The 13852-nt window shown below is 33.2% G+C and overlaps 3 long non-coding RNA genes across 7 annotated transcripts; 1 reads left to right on the top strand and 2 right to left on the bottom strand.

The window, feature by feature from the left end:
- LOC144428337 (uncharacterized) lies at nucleotides 1–1433 on the bottom strand. 2 transcript variants are annotated; one of them, XR_013478285.1, is made up of 3 exons: nucleotides 1195–1433; nucleotides 722–819; nucleotides 1–118 (listed from the first exon to the last, which is right to left on the bottom strand). It is a non-coding gene; the product is annotated as an uncharacterized LOC144428337 (long non-coding RNA). The 2 variants fall into 2 exon arrangements; XR_013478286.1 differs by lacking the exon at nucleotides 1195–1433 and adding an exon at nucleotides 899–1182.
- Nucleotides 1434–9087: 7654 nt separating this feature from the next.
- LOC120337366 (uncharacterized) lies at nucleotides 9088–10229 on the bottom strand. Its single transcript, XR_005568945.2, has 3 exons — nucleotides 9997–10229; nucleotides 9527–9623; nucleotides 9088–9208 (listed from the first exon to the last, which is right to left on the bottom strand). It is a non-coding gene; the product is annotated as an uncharacterized LOC120337366 (long non-coding RNA).
- A 1637-nt stretch (nucleotides 10230–11866) lies between these two features.
- On the top strand, nucleotides 11867–13128 carry LOC144428386 (uncharacterized). 4 transcript variants are annotated; one of them, XR_013478333.1, is made up of 3 exons: nucleotides 11867–11885; nucleotides 12248–12357; nucleotides 12964–13128. It is a non-coding gene; the product is annotated as an uncharacterized LOC144428386 (long non-coding RNA). The 4 variants fall into 4 exon arrangements; XR_013478331.1 differs by lacking the exon at nucleotides 11867–11885 and adding an exon at nucleotides 11892–12141; XR_013478332.1 differs by lacking the exon at nucleotides 11867–11885 and adding an exon at nucleotides 11966–11984.
- Nucleotides 13129–13852: the final 724 nt, after the last annotated feature.

Below are 13852 nucleotides of genomic sequence, written 5' to 3' on the forward strand. Positions count from 1 at the left end.
TAACATTGCAAATTTTCTTTTATTGAAGGCTGTATTTCATTAAAAATAGTATTCTTGATAAGTTCAAAGCGTCAGCGACGTCTGTATTTCGAAAGGATCTGAAACCTTTTCCTTCGTCCTGTGGAGACAAAACAGTAAAATAATAATAATTTCATTATTTCTTAACCTATGCAGCGTATTCTCATGAAAAATATTCTGTAAAGTTTCGTCTTCTCAAGTTCATATAATAATAATAATTATTTTTGTCCTACTCTGTTTAGACGAAATAATGCAGTATTCTCAAGTGTATAAAGGGCTGTCGTAACTCGTAACCACTCAAAATAGCCGACTATTTTCCAATCATGCGTATAGGCTACATAGCTTTGTTCAAAGGCACAGTAAATAGTGTATTACTGTAATAAATAGCTACGTATCACATTAAAATTGTCATTGTCAAACTTTCTTTCAATATCTTGATCGTTTTAATGTTAACAAAAAATGTGAATGAAAGTCTATTTTTTCAAATTACTAAAAATTAATTATTCGAAAAATTGATTCCACTCATTAATAGGTTGATTCAAATAGAATATGGCCTATGATAAGTAAACTAATTTTTTTAGAACGATTAGAGATTAATGTTATATGAGGTCTAATTCAATCACGTATATGTCGGTGGCCTGTACAAGTATTATGTACAAAGCACTTAAATATGTTTTCTATTCATTTGCCCATAATTTCCTACCTTCAATAGATACGATCCACAGTGCCAGCACGACGAAAACGACAATTTTTCTTAATATGGGCCCCATTTCTTTGTCGCAATTGCAATGAAATTTCCAACTGATAAAGCAAACGAAAAGCAAAATGTAAAATAATTAAAATTTAAAAGTAATAAACCACGCGATAAGGTTATACGCACCATAAATTTGTGTATTCCACGGTGATCTACGGTGCGGTTTCTATTATGCCTAAAGTATCTCCTTTACGTAACAGCGCATCGGTTTTCTTATCATTTTAAAAACTTGATAGTATTATCATTACTGAACTAGGTAGTCATACTCTTCCTTTAAGTTGTCATTCGTGTTTTGTATGGAAAACTCATATTTGTTATCGAATTCATCACAATTTAACCTTTATATATTGCACTATTTTGTTTACTCCATGCGTTACGATTTTCTCAGTCAAAGCACATTAGGAATAAACTTTAAAACTCACCTTTGTAGAATACTTTGAAGAAGCAATATGATATATACCACCAGCAACCATCTTTTTATATAGTTTTTATGTTCAAATTTTTTCATTACGTTTAAATCGGGAAATCCGGAAATGAATGATTAAATAAAAGCTTCCGACTGTGCATCTCTTTTTTACCGACTGTTATTTATTTAACTTCCTGTTCATGCGATCACATACCTATTGAACAAAACGTATGCATATCATTTCGAATGCAGGCGTACCAAGGATTATTTTCGCCAAGTTTCAGATAAGTTCAAACGGTATACCAACGTCATACTTTCCTTGATTTAGATCTGTAATTAACTGGCATCCAAAGAAATACTGATATATATTACTTATATTTTTACTATACGACTGTAGTATTATATGAAAGTAAAATGATTCGATTTTCAATAAAGCTCTCACTCGATCAAGTATTTAGTTGTTTTAATTTGGACAGGTGCGCTGTTTCCGGATGTGATTAAAGTGCTGAAATTAATTAATGAGCGATAAACAAAACAGATATCATTTGGTTGCATACAGAAATCTTCCATGTTTAATAATCAGACGTTTCCAGATTTTATAAAGATATTAATTCATATTCATAATTTCCAACGACCATCATTTCAAACAAGATGTAAGAAATGGAATTGAGAGTAACACTGATAAACTGAGGCTGTTCCAATCATATTATCTCTTTTCGTATGCGTTTCATTATCTGCCAAAATGTCTTATAGCAAATAAAGCGTTTTTTTTTTCAATATTTCCCTCTGTTTTCATGAGTATTTTCTTTCCAGCTTTCCCTGAACTACACAAGAACATTGAACTGGAAATGGTTGCAAATGTGTATATTTAAGTTTTCCTATTGTTTCTTCATATTACTCATGATATTCAAATAAATAATTAAATTGACAGCAACGTCATCCGACAACATTGTTTTGACCTGGGTCCTATTTTATCATTGGGTAGAAGTCAGGCTGAGTTGCAGTTGTTATAATTTGTTTGAGGTATATTATATAAAGATGAAATGCAGTTAATGGCGTTTTTAGTTATTTTAAATAATGTTCAAATTACTAAAACATGTTGCCCGACACAAAAACATAAAGTGTTAATTAAAGGAAAAGTGCATAGCATACAGTGCTAATAAATTGATCTACATAAATCCGATAAATCATGTCGAAAACAATATGAAAAATGGTATTTTGTTTTTTCCAACACACAAGCACACACATTATAAATTCGATTTCAATGAATGTTTTGGATTCTCTTTGAATTTTGGATCTGTTCTATGGTCTCTCAAAGTAAGATCTCATGGCTTCGAAGCTCCATGTTTTTTTAATTCGGAGATGAGCTCCAGCTGTGGCTCTGTAACCATTAACGTGATTAGGTGTTACCAGTGACACAGCCAGGATTCTCAAAAGAGGGGGTGATGAATTCCAAAAAATTTCCGCGGTTACTCGCTCGTTTGAAGATCCGATTTTTTCAGTGTATAATAAATGATTTCAATGACAACTACGATTTAAATGATCTATCTCTGTTAAATCAATTTTTGTCGTCGTGGATTTACGACAACATCATTATTTCAAAATATCCCGGCAGTATGCTTGCTTAATTAAACTGCCGCATAATATCTAGTTCTGATAAGTATTTTTGCGACCTTGCGATTTGTTATCCTGAGTGTACAATTTAATTTAATACAATAAAAATATATATAAAGTATACTAGGATATCAAAAATATATATTCATCGCCTGGAAATCCCCGCGGAAAGACTGATGAAACAGTCGCCACGATCACGCGATTCATTAGAAAACCCCCATTTTACACCGGATAATGATTTTTTTGGTTGCCTATTTAAAATTTATGGCATATAATTGACTTGTGTTCTATGTGAACCGCACTTGCATTGAATTGCGGAAAAAATAAAAGCATTACGTCTTTAAAATACCATGACAATCCACGGACATAAAAATGTGCGCTAAAGTACCAGATTATATCTTGTTTTGATTCATATTTGGCGAATTCGACAAATCTGAGCTGTTCTCGCAATACTGACTTTGCTCTATCGCAATGCTGGCCGCTCATAGTTATTTAAGGTATCACGGTTAGAAAAATCCCCAATTCTATAATAAAACCCCATTGAGTACATTTCAAGCCTCGTTGGGCCCTATCGTTAGTTTCGGATAACAAAATAGAACGCGCACACAAGTGACTGTGTTTTGATTTCAGCGATGGTATTGGTATGGCTTCTAAAGTCAACCAATCCTAATATGTACCATAGGCAAACGATAATTATCGATTTACAATGTCGAAAAAGCGACACTGTTCTGTCACGGATCCATCAAAACAAAACCTATTGTGTTTTCCGTTTTATTTTAAGTATTTTATATTGTCAGTGTTCAATCGAGAAAATTTAGATTGGTTTTGGTTGGTTGGGTATTGGCATGCCAATGCCATCAAACGTTATCCCAAATGGAGTGTCATCGGTACTGACCTCAAAACTATCATAAAAGAGTTTCAAAGATGATCTTTTGAATATATATATATATATATATATATATTTAACTTAAAATTTGATTCTTTTTATGAGTATTCGAAAATTATAAATTTCAATGAATAACCAGATGTTTAGGAGCTAGAGAATCTCAATCCCGATCTGTAACAATTCTAATGAAATAAGGAATTTCAGATACGTCAAGTAGAGATTTTCCTATTTCCAAATATTCGCAATTGTCTTACTTAGTTCATCACAAAAATAAAGAAAAATTCTACAGATACTCGCGACCTCACAGCTAGAAACGTTCAGCAACTTCAAAAATCAGTATATAAGTTTAATCACAATGTACCTGTATATCGATGGCATGTGAACGTTGACGGTGAACAGTGGCTCAAAAATATATGAACGCGTACGGCAATACGCCGGAAAAAACGAGAAAAACTCGAGGATTTGATAATACATGAGATGACAATCTCTTAGATCAGAATTTATAACAGTTATTTGGCGAAACATAGACGGAAAAAGTACAATTGCTTCTTAATATATAGAACAGGGGTGGGCAATCCCTAGCACGCATGCCAAACCATTTATTCGACACACGAGCGAGGCCTCAGAAACGGGTTCATTTTCCTTCAGATAGAAAATTTCAAAGACTCTGAAATATCTGTTGAAACTAGATGTTCATTTATTCATATTCGTTTGTTAAAACAATCCGTTATTTATTTAAACCCTTTTTGTCTTTTCATGACCTATGGCCACAAATATATTATGACATAACAAATGAGTGAGCTCTCGAGAAATTTTGTCAAAAAGAAAAGCATTCATTTGACTACCTTTTACGAAATATAGTTCGTCTGTGCCACCCTCTTTCTTCATTTCTGCTTGATTTATGAAGTCCTACAGCTCATGTTAGTTAGAGTTACTTGCTTACTTATAAACTGAGTTTGAAAGGAATAGAGGCGATTAGGGAAGGGAATACAAGTGCAGAAAACGAACTATTGCGTGATTGGGATGCCATTCCCGAAAACTCATCGTGTCTTAAAAACTGCATTACTCTCCATGTTTTCATCTACATATGCTTGTGAATCTATGTTCTCAGTTGTGAACTTTATTAAGTCTCGTAACAGGAGTAGCCTGAAACAATTTCAGGTATAATAAAGATGAAATGCAATTACTGGCGTTTATAGCCAGTGACATATTACATACATTATAGACATATGATATAGTGCTAATAAATTGCTTGATATAAATCCGATAAACCCTGTCAAAAACAATACAGTAAATTTATTTCGTATTTTCAAACACACTAGTATAATATACAATATAGGTTGGTTCGCTAGAAGAAAAAATTAAAGAATCCAAAAATTGCGGTCTCACTGCAATATAGTCTATCAAATGTTACAGCGAATATACTAGAGTTTTTAATATACAAGTTTCAAATCATTAATTAGTGTATTTCTTCCTCATTGCATGCTTCCATTGATTGATCTTATTGGTTGCCTTAAGCAAAATCTCAATCACTAAATTGGGTTTAAAATTACAATAAACAACTAACTATAGGCACAAGCAGAACTGAGGAGGTGATCCAAAATAACCGGTGCTCCGGTAATATTTGAACTGTGGCTTCGGCTACGGAGTTCCATTTTTTACGTCAGAGCCTGGCTCCAGCTCCGATTATACACTCATTGAATGTTAAGGTGTTATCAGTGACACGGCCAGGATTTTTAAATATGTGGTTGCAAATTCGCAAATTCTCCGCAGTTACGCGCTAGTTTAAAAAGGCCTTTATTCTCATCGTATAATGAATGATTTTTCTGTCGCTTAAAATATTCAATCTAAAACGTATTTGTTACGACCTTGCGATTTTGTTGTCCTGATTGTACAAAAAATACATTCAAAGTATATTAGTATATTAAAACATATAAAAATAAAAGCATTACTACTCTAAAATGCCATGACAATTCTAGAACATAAAAATGTGTGCTAAAGTGCAAGGTGTCACTTGTTTTGTTTCATATTTGTGAATTCGACAAATCTGAGCAGTTCTTTCCTTACTGATTTTCCAGTCAATGCTGGCCGCTTCGTTTGATTTTGTTAAGGTAATACGATTAAAAAAATGCTCAAATCTTTAATGAAATTTATTTGGTATGTCCTAGAATTAAAATTTAAATATACTTTACATTAATTATCACTGGCCAACAAAAACAAATTTTTTGTCATGGTGCCTAAGATGTTTTAAACGTTTTTAGCACATTTGAGGGCGCTGATTTCAGAAATGCTTTTACTTTTTCTCTATCAGGTCTAGTTTTTCCTCTATAGTATATCCCTCTCTGCAGGATGCCGATAGCTACAATAAAGATAGGCAAATGAAGAAACAACATTTTTCTGTAATTTTATTGAACATATTCATGGAATCTCACCAAAATATTTACAATTAAAGCTGGAACTTGTAATAAATGCTAACTAATAGATGTCATCGGCTATAAATTGACGTTTTACTGATTTTCTAGAATGAGGGGCCTCGGCATCATCGCGCTTGATAGACCAACAGTAGTCTGCAAGCATGGTGGAATCCCAACGACCTTGATAGCGAACTTCCATGTCGCTGATATCTTGATGAAGCGCTCTCCTTGCTCATCGCTCACATCACCTAGATTTTCTGGAAAACGGGCAAGATGGCTGTGTAAAAAATGTAATTGATGCTCATATTTGCACCCAGTTGACGGAGACTTGTAAGTAGTGTTTCAACAAGCTCTTTGTAGTTGGGCGCCTTCGTTTTTCCCAAAAAGAATTTTACTACATTTGTAAACGCCGTCCAAGCTCTCAATTCTGTTGGATTCATAAAATTACAGAAAGTTACATCATTCATCAACTTTCGAATCTGGGGTCCATCAAAAATTCCAGCTCTTAATTTCCCTGTGGTTAGACCTGGAAATTTCTGGCAAATATATTTGAAACAGTCGCCATCTTTCTCAAGAGCCTTCACAAACTGTTTCATGATGCCAAGCTTTATGTGAAGAGGAGGAAACACAATTTTTGAACGGTCGACCAAAGGAGGAGCCAAAACATTGAGAAAGCCAGGAATCAACTCACTGCGCATAGGCCAATCTTTTTTTATCCAATGATCTGTTCTTGCCCTGCTGTCCCACAAACACAAGAAGCAAGGAAATTTCGTGTAGCCACCTTGTAGCCCAAGGAGAAATCCAACCATTTTCAAATCGACACATATGATCCATTGGTACTGTCTGTATGAAATTATTTCCAGTGCAAATTTGATTTCATCATATTTTTCTTTGAGGGTTGTTGAATAACCTAGAGGAACTGATCCAAATAAGTTTCCATTGTGAAGAAGAACACATTTTAAACATTTTTTGGAACTGTCTATAAAAAGGCGCCAATCTTGAGGATCATAAGCTGGACACCAAGCTGCCGCAGCAGGCCGGCAACGTTGTTACAATGTACTATGTCTTTTTCCTGAGTGAAATATGACAAGAATTCAATATGGCGTTTTCTATAGAATGTTATGAGAGTTCCCGGCTGAAGTAGATTTTTTTATTGAGTCTTGAAGCTAGAAGTTCAGAAGATTCTTTGGAAAGGTTGGGATCTCTAGTCAGATCATTAAGTTCTTTTTGAGAAAAAAGCTGTGGCAGTGAAGAAGAAAGAAACAAGATATCTGAAACAGTGCCCTCACTACTTTCAGTGGAGGTTTGATATTCTTCAGAGCAAGGCAATTCCAATTCGGGCAAGCCTTCAAACACTGGAACAGGAATTTCATTGCAGTGTGGAATTGGCCTAATTGCAGACTCGAGGTTTGGATAAACCAACGATTTCCAGTTCTTCCTATTGATTCCCTTAGTGTTTACTGCACAGAAGTAGCAGTCATCAAAATGATTTTTCGGTTCCCGCCAAACCATTGGAATACCAAAGCGGAGTGACTTTCTATCCTTTTTTGTCCACTGTCGAAGATGTTCAACACATTGCTTGCATACAATATGGGGTGCCCATACCTTATCTTGATCACCCAGCATTACTTTGAAGTAGGCAAGATAAGCACACCTCACAAATTTACTGATCCCTTTCCTGTTGGATTGCAATGTATATTCTCCGCAAATATAGCAAAATACATTTGGATTGTTTGAACAATGTCGCCTAGAAGAAGATGTAGCCATACTTAATTTTTGCTCTACAAATCTGCAACTCAACCAAAACAATGCAGCCTATTTATTTTTTGTCTGACTTCTATATATATAAAATTTGACTTCTATAAGGCGTGTGATGTCATAATCGTTTGGCATACATCACAATAAAAACCTACACTTTTAATTATAACCCTAAAATCCATATAGAAATACTACTAATCTCAGAAAAAGCCGCGTTGGCCCTATAGTTAGTTTTACCATGGATAATAAGGTACACCTCACACACAATTGATTGTATGTCGATTTCAGTGATGGTGTGGCTTCTAAAGTCAACCAATCAGAATGATAGGCACACAATTTTTTTGCGATATACAATGTCATAAAAGCGTTTTCTTTCCCACTTTCACCAAAGCGGAAATATGGTGTTTTCTGTTTTATTTTCGGTATTTTACATTGCATCTTTTCAATCGAAACAATTTGGGTTGCGGATTCACTTCTTTATTTATCTTTATAGGACTCCTTTGCCGATGATTATAAATAATAATTCGTTATTCATAGTTTCGTCCAACAATGTAATTATTATCGTCCTAAATATGCTCAGGGAAATTTTGGCTTAGAGGAATATAAACATCGTTACATCGACATAAAGATTTTACGGTATGAATAACACGTCACACCGACAGCAATCAGCGATTTTGACCAAATGCAATCGCACACGCTATCAACAACTTTAAGATCTTTTGAAAATTTTAAAAAACGCGGGGAGGTTTAAGTCCTTTGTTCATAATCTTCCATTCTGAATCTGATTCCAAAAAAGACTAATTCTTTTCTGGAAAACTTTTATAAAGAGTTTTACTGTATGAAGCCAGGAGTCTTTTTTCTGTAACAAATTTGTTTATTTTTACTTCAATATTTCATATACTAATCTACATGTATATTGTTCGTCTTATTTCTATTAAACTTGTATCAATGTTAGACTCTTATCACAGGTGTCGCTGCTCGATAACCAACTTTGGTTTTTCGCGTCACCTTTCACCAGGAAATGTCATTTTCAACTTTTTTTCAGTATCTGTTCACCATGAGTGCATTTTCATTTTGGTGAAAAATAAACTATTGACTGACTGACTGTAATCCCCATTTCGAAGACTATTCTGTAATCTGGGAGCAATATGGTCCTAGAAACAGTATTTGAATCAATCGAATTCTAAATATTGATCGGCTGTCCCTCATCGCATTTTCATATCAAAAATCGTACAAGTAACTTTGCAAATTTTATTGTCTCACGTTGAAATCTGTATTTATTAAAAAATAGTATTCTTGATGAGTTCATCCTTAGCGACGTCTGCGGCTTGAAAGCATTTGAAATCTTTTCCTTCGGCCTGTAGAGAAAAACAAAAAAATTTTTTTAATATTTTCATTGGTTCAAAACTTATTTATCGTATTCCCATGGAAAATATTCTGTAATCTTTTGTCTGCCCAAAGTCATGCATTGGAGAATTCAAAAGTGTATAAAGGTCATTATTTCCAGTCAATATTAGGCTGATTAAAATGAAATCTGATTCATGGTTAGTAAACTAAATTTTCAGAACGATTGGAATATAATGTTATATGAAATCTAATTCAAACACGTATAGATTGGTGTCTTGCACAAGTAATATCTACAAAGCACCAGAAATAAATAATATATAATTTCCTACCTTCAATAGATGCAATCCACAGTACCAGCACGACGAAAACGACAATTTTTCTTAAGATAGGTCCCATTTTTTGTCGCAATTGCAATGAACTTTCTATCTGATAAAACAAACAAAAAGCAAAATGTAAAAATATTAAAATTTAAAAGTAATAAAACAATAAACTTGTGTCTTTCAAATCTAGATGTGTTTGGTGTCTATTATGCCTAATATACCGCCGTGACATAACAGCTCATAGACTTCAGTGTCATTCCAAAAACTTGATATTTCATTTTTATATTACTGAAATAGTTAGTCATACTTTTTTTTTAAAGTTGACATTCACCATATGTATGAAGAACTCATATTTGTTATCGAATTCATTACAACTTAGCCCCAATATATTCCAATACTCTGTGTACAAGAATCGATTACTTCATGCGTTTTTGTTTTCTTAAACAAATCACATTAGAAATACTCTTTAAACAACTCACCTTTGTAGAATAATTTGAAAAAGCAATATGATATATACCACCAGCAACCATCTTTTTATATAGTTTTGGCGTTCAAATTTCTTCATTATGTTCTGATCAGGAAATGAATGATTAAATAAAAGCTTCCAGACGTGCATGCATGTTATTTATTTATCTTCCTGTTCGTGCGATCACATATTTATTGAAGGAAACGTATGTAAACAATTTGGAATACAGGCGTACCAAACATTCTATTCGCCAAGTTTCAGATAAGTTTAAACGGTATATCAACGTCATACTTACCCATGATTTAGATCTGTAATTAATCTTCCATGGTTAACATCTTGACGTTTCCGAGTTCTATAATAGTTTTAATTTATATTGATAACTTCCAATGACAATCATTTCAAAGAAGATGTAAGAAATTGAGTGAGGAATACGAACTGATAAGTTGAGGCCTTTTTCAATCATAACATACGTATGTGTTTTATTCTTTGACAAATTGATATATACCGAATGAACAATTTTTTTTACGAGAACATAAATCCCCTTCTGTATTCACGAGTTTTTTCTTTTCTGTTCCAGTGGATCGCCAAAAGAAAAGTGAACTTGAAATAGATGAAAATGTGTGTATTTTGTTGGGTGGCTGGTAAAGTGTGTCGGATTTTGGGGGTCATTGGTCTCCTGTTGAGAGTTGTCTTCGGTTTCGGGAGCCGTCTTTAATTTTTAGTGTTTTTATTGTATATATTGTTTTCTTACATTTTACTTACTTAATAACATATTTGTTATTTTCTTGTATGCTTTCTCTTTCTTTGGAGTATTTAGTTGTATTAAGATTGATAATTAATAAATATAGTATAAAATAGCATATATTGAAGTGAATATTGAGAGGATACTTGGCGTCAGATCATATTGGAAGATATTCTGAACTTGGATATTTATTTTATAGACTGCCAGTACGCTACAAAGATTGAACAAAATACAAAATTTTCAATTATTTCAAGTTCACTTTTCTTTTGGCGATCCACTAAAGCTGATAAGAAAAAACTCATGAATACAGAAGGAGATTTATGTTATCGTAAAAAAAAAATTATTCATTCGCTATAAATCAATTTGCCAGAGTAAAAAACACATACGTATGTTATGATTGAAAAAGGCCTCAACTTATCAGTTCGTATTCCTCACTCAATTTCTTACATCTTCTCTGAAATGATGGTCTTTGGAAATTTTCAATATAAATTGAAATCTATTATAGAACTCGGAAACGTCAAGCTGTTAACCATGGAAGATTTCTGTATCCAACCAAATGTTTTCTGTTCTGTTTATCGCTCAATGATTTCAGTTGCGATTTTATCACATCAGGAAACAGCTCATCTGTGTAATTGTTTCAACTATAACAACAAAATACTTAATCGAGTGAGAGCTTTATTAAAAATTGCATCATTTATTACGCCTGTGACTAGAAAAACAAAATTCAATGAGAATTCACCAACAACTTTTGCATTGTAGTAACAAATATATGAAGACGTATATGAATCAATATCATGGATTCATAAAATACGACAATCGTGTAGTAATATATATCAGTATTTCTTTGGATGCCAGATAATTACAGATCTAAACCATAGGTAAGTATGACGTTGATAAACCGTTTAAACTTATCTGAAACTTGGCGAAAATAATCTTTGGTACGCCTGCATTTCAAATTGCTTGCATACGTTTCCTCCAATAAATATGTGATCGCATGAACAAGAAGATAAATAAATAACATGTATGCACGGCTGGAAGCATTTATTTAATCATTCATTTCCTGATCAAAACATAATGAAGAAATTTGAACACCAAAACTATATAAAAACATGGTTGCTGGTCGTATATATCATATTGCTTCTTCAAATTATTCTACAAAGGTCAGTTTTTTAAAGAGTATTTCTGATGTGCTTTGTCTAAGAAAACAAAAACGCATGGAGTAATCAATACTTGTAAACATAATATTGGAATATATAAAGGTTTTAAGTTGTAATGAATTCGATAACAAATATGAGTTCTTCATACAAATGATGAATGTCAACTTAAAAAAAAAAGTATGACTAACTATTTCAGTAATATAAAAATGAAATATCAAGTTTTTGGAGTGACACTGAAGTCTATGAGTTGTTACGTCACGTAGGTATTTTAGGCATAATAGACATCAAGCACATCTAGATTTGAAAGACACAAATTTATTGTTTCATTACTTTTGAATTTTAATATTTTTACATTTTGCTTTTAGTTTGCTTTATCAGATAGAAAGTTTATTGCAATTGCGACAAAAAATGGGACCTATCTTAAGGAAAATTGTCGTTTTCGTCGTGCTGGTACTGTGAATTGCATCTATTGAAGGTAGGAAATTATGGCGAATGAATAGAGAATATATTTATAGTGCTTTGTAGAATTTGCTTGTGCAGGACACCTATCTATACGCAAATTATTTAAAGGTCATAAAACATTACACTTTATAAAATTTTACGCTTTAAAATTTTAGTCTACTAATCCCAAGTCATATTCTTTTTGTATCAGCCTATTAATGACTGGGAAAAAATTTTCGAGTAATTTATTTTTAGTAATCTAAAAAAATAAATTTTATTCACTTTTTTTGTCATCATTTAACGACCAAGATATTGAGAGAAAGTTTGAAAAATGGCAATAATAAAGTGATGTATAGCTGAAAGCTGACTATTACAGTATTACCCCATTCATTCTGCTTTTGTACGAGTCTATGTAGCCTACATGCATTGATTGAAAAAGTAGTCGACTATTTCGAGTGGTTTCAACAGCCCTTCATACAATTTCGAATACTGCAACGTTTCGTCTAACCAGAGCGGGCAACAATATTTATTGGTATCTGAATTTGAGCAGAAGAAACGTTACACACTATTGTTTATGTAAATACGCTTCATAGGTTATGAACCACTGGAAATGTTAATATTTTTTTGTTCTTCTTCACAGGCCGAAGAGGAAGTTTTCAGATGTTTTCGCGTCGCAGACGTCGCTTTTGACTCAGATGAACTTATCAAAAATACTATTTTAAATAAAATACAGCCTTCAACAATTGACAACAAAATTTGTAAAGTTGTTTGTACGATTTTTATATAAAAATGCGCATGAAGGTCAGCCGGTCGATGTTTATAGTTTGGTATGGTCCGAATCCTGATTATAGTAAAATATTGCTCGTAGATTACAGAATAGTCTTAGAAATAAAGTATAGAGTAGAACTCATTATACGATTCGTTCAGAATAGAACTAGTTATTTATAGAATTGGGTTCAGAATTGGATATCATGAACAAAGGACTTCAACATAAATCCTGTTTAATCCTGAAACTTGTTTATGACAGTTTTGAGTCTCGCCTACACGAAACTGCATTTGGGCTGATGTAGAATTGGTAACGCCCATTGGCTCAGACAGGGAGGGGGAAGGGTCAACACAGAAAAAATAAGGAAGTATATCCACAACTAAAATTTCGTCGATTGAAAAGTGGAAATATAAAATGCAAAAAATAAAACAAAAAACACAATAAATGTTTTTTCTTGGTCGGCCCGTGACAGAAAAAGCTTTTTTATGACATTGGGAATAGATAAAATAAGTGTGCCTATGGCACGCATTATGATTGATTAACTTTGGTAGCCATACCATCACTCAAATAGAAACAGGATCAATTGTGCGCGCGGTGTAGCTTTTTATCCACTGAGAACTGCGCGTGGTGCACCTTTTTATCCATGGTAAACTGACATTATGACCCAATGCCGCTTCCTACCAGATTATGATGAAATACAAGATAATTTTTGTTAAGGGTATTTAATTTTATTGTTCTAAAAAGAAAATTTTACCCTGCGGGT

Source organism: Styela clava, chromosome 10 (genome assembly GCF_964204865.1).
Source record: "Styela clava chromosome 10, kaStyClav1.hap1.2, whole genome shotgun sequence".
Taxonomy (NCBI): domain Eukaryota; kingdom Metazoa; phylum Chordata; class Ascidiacea; order Stolidobranchia; family Styelidae; genus Styela; species Styela clava.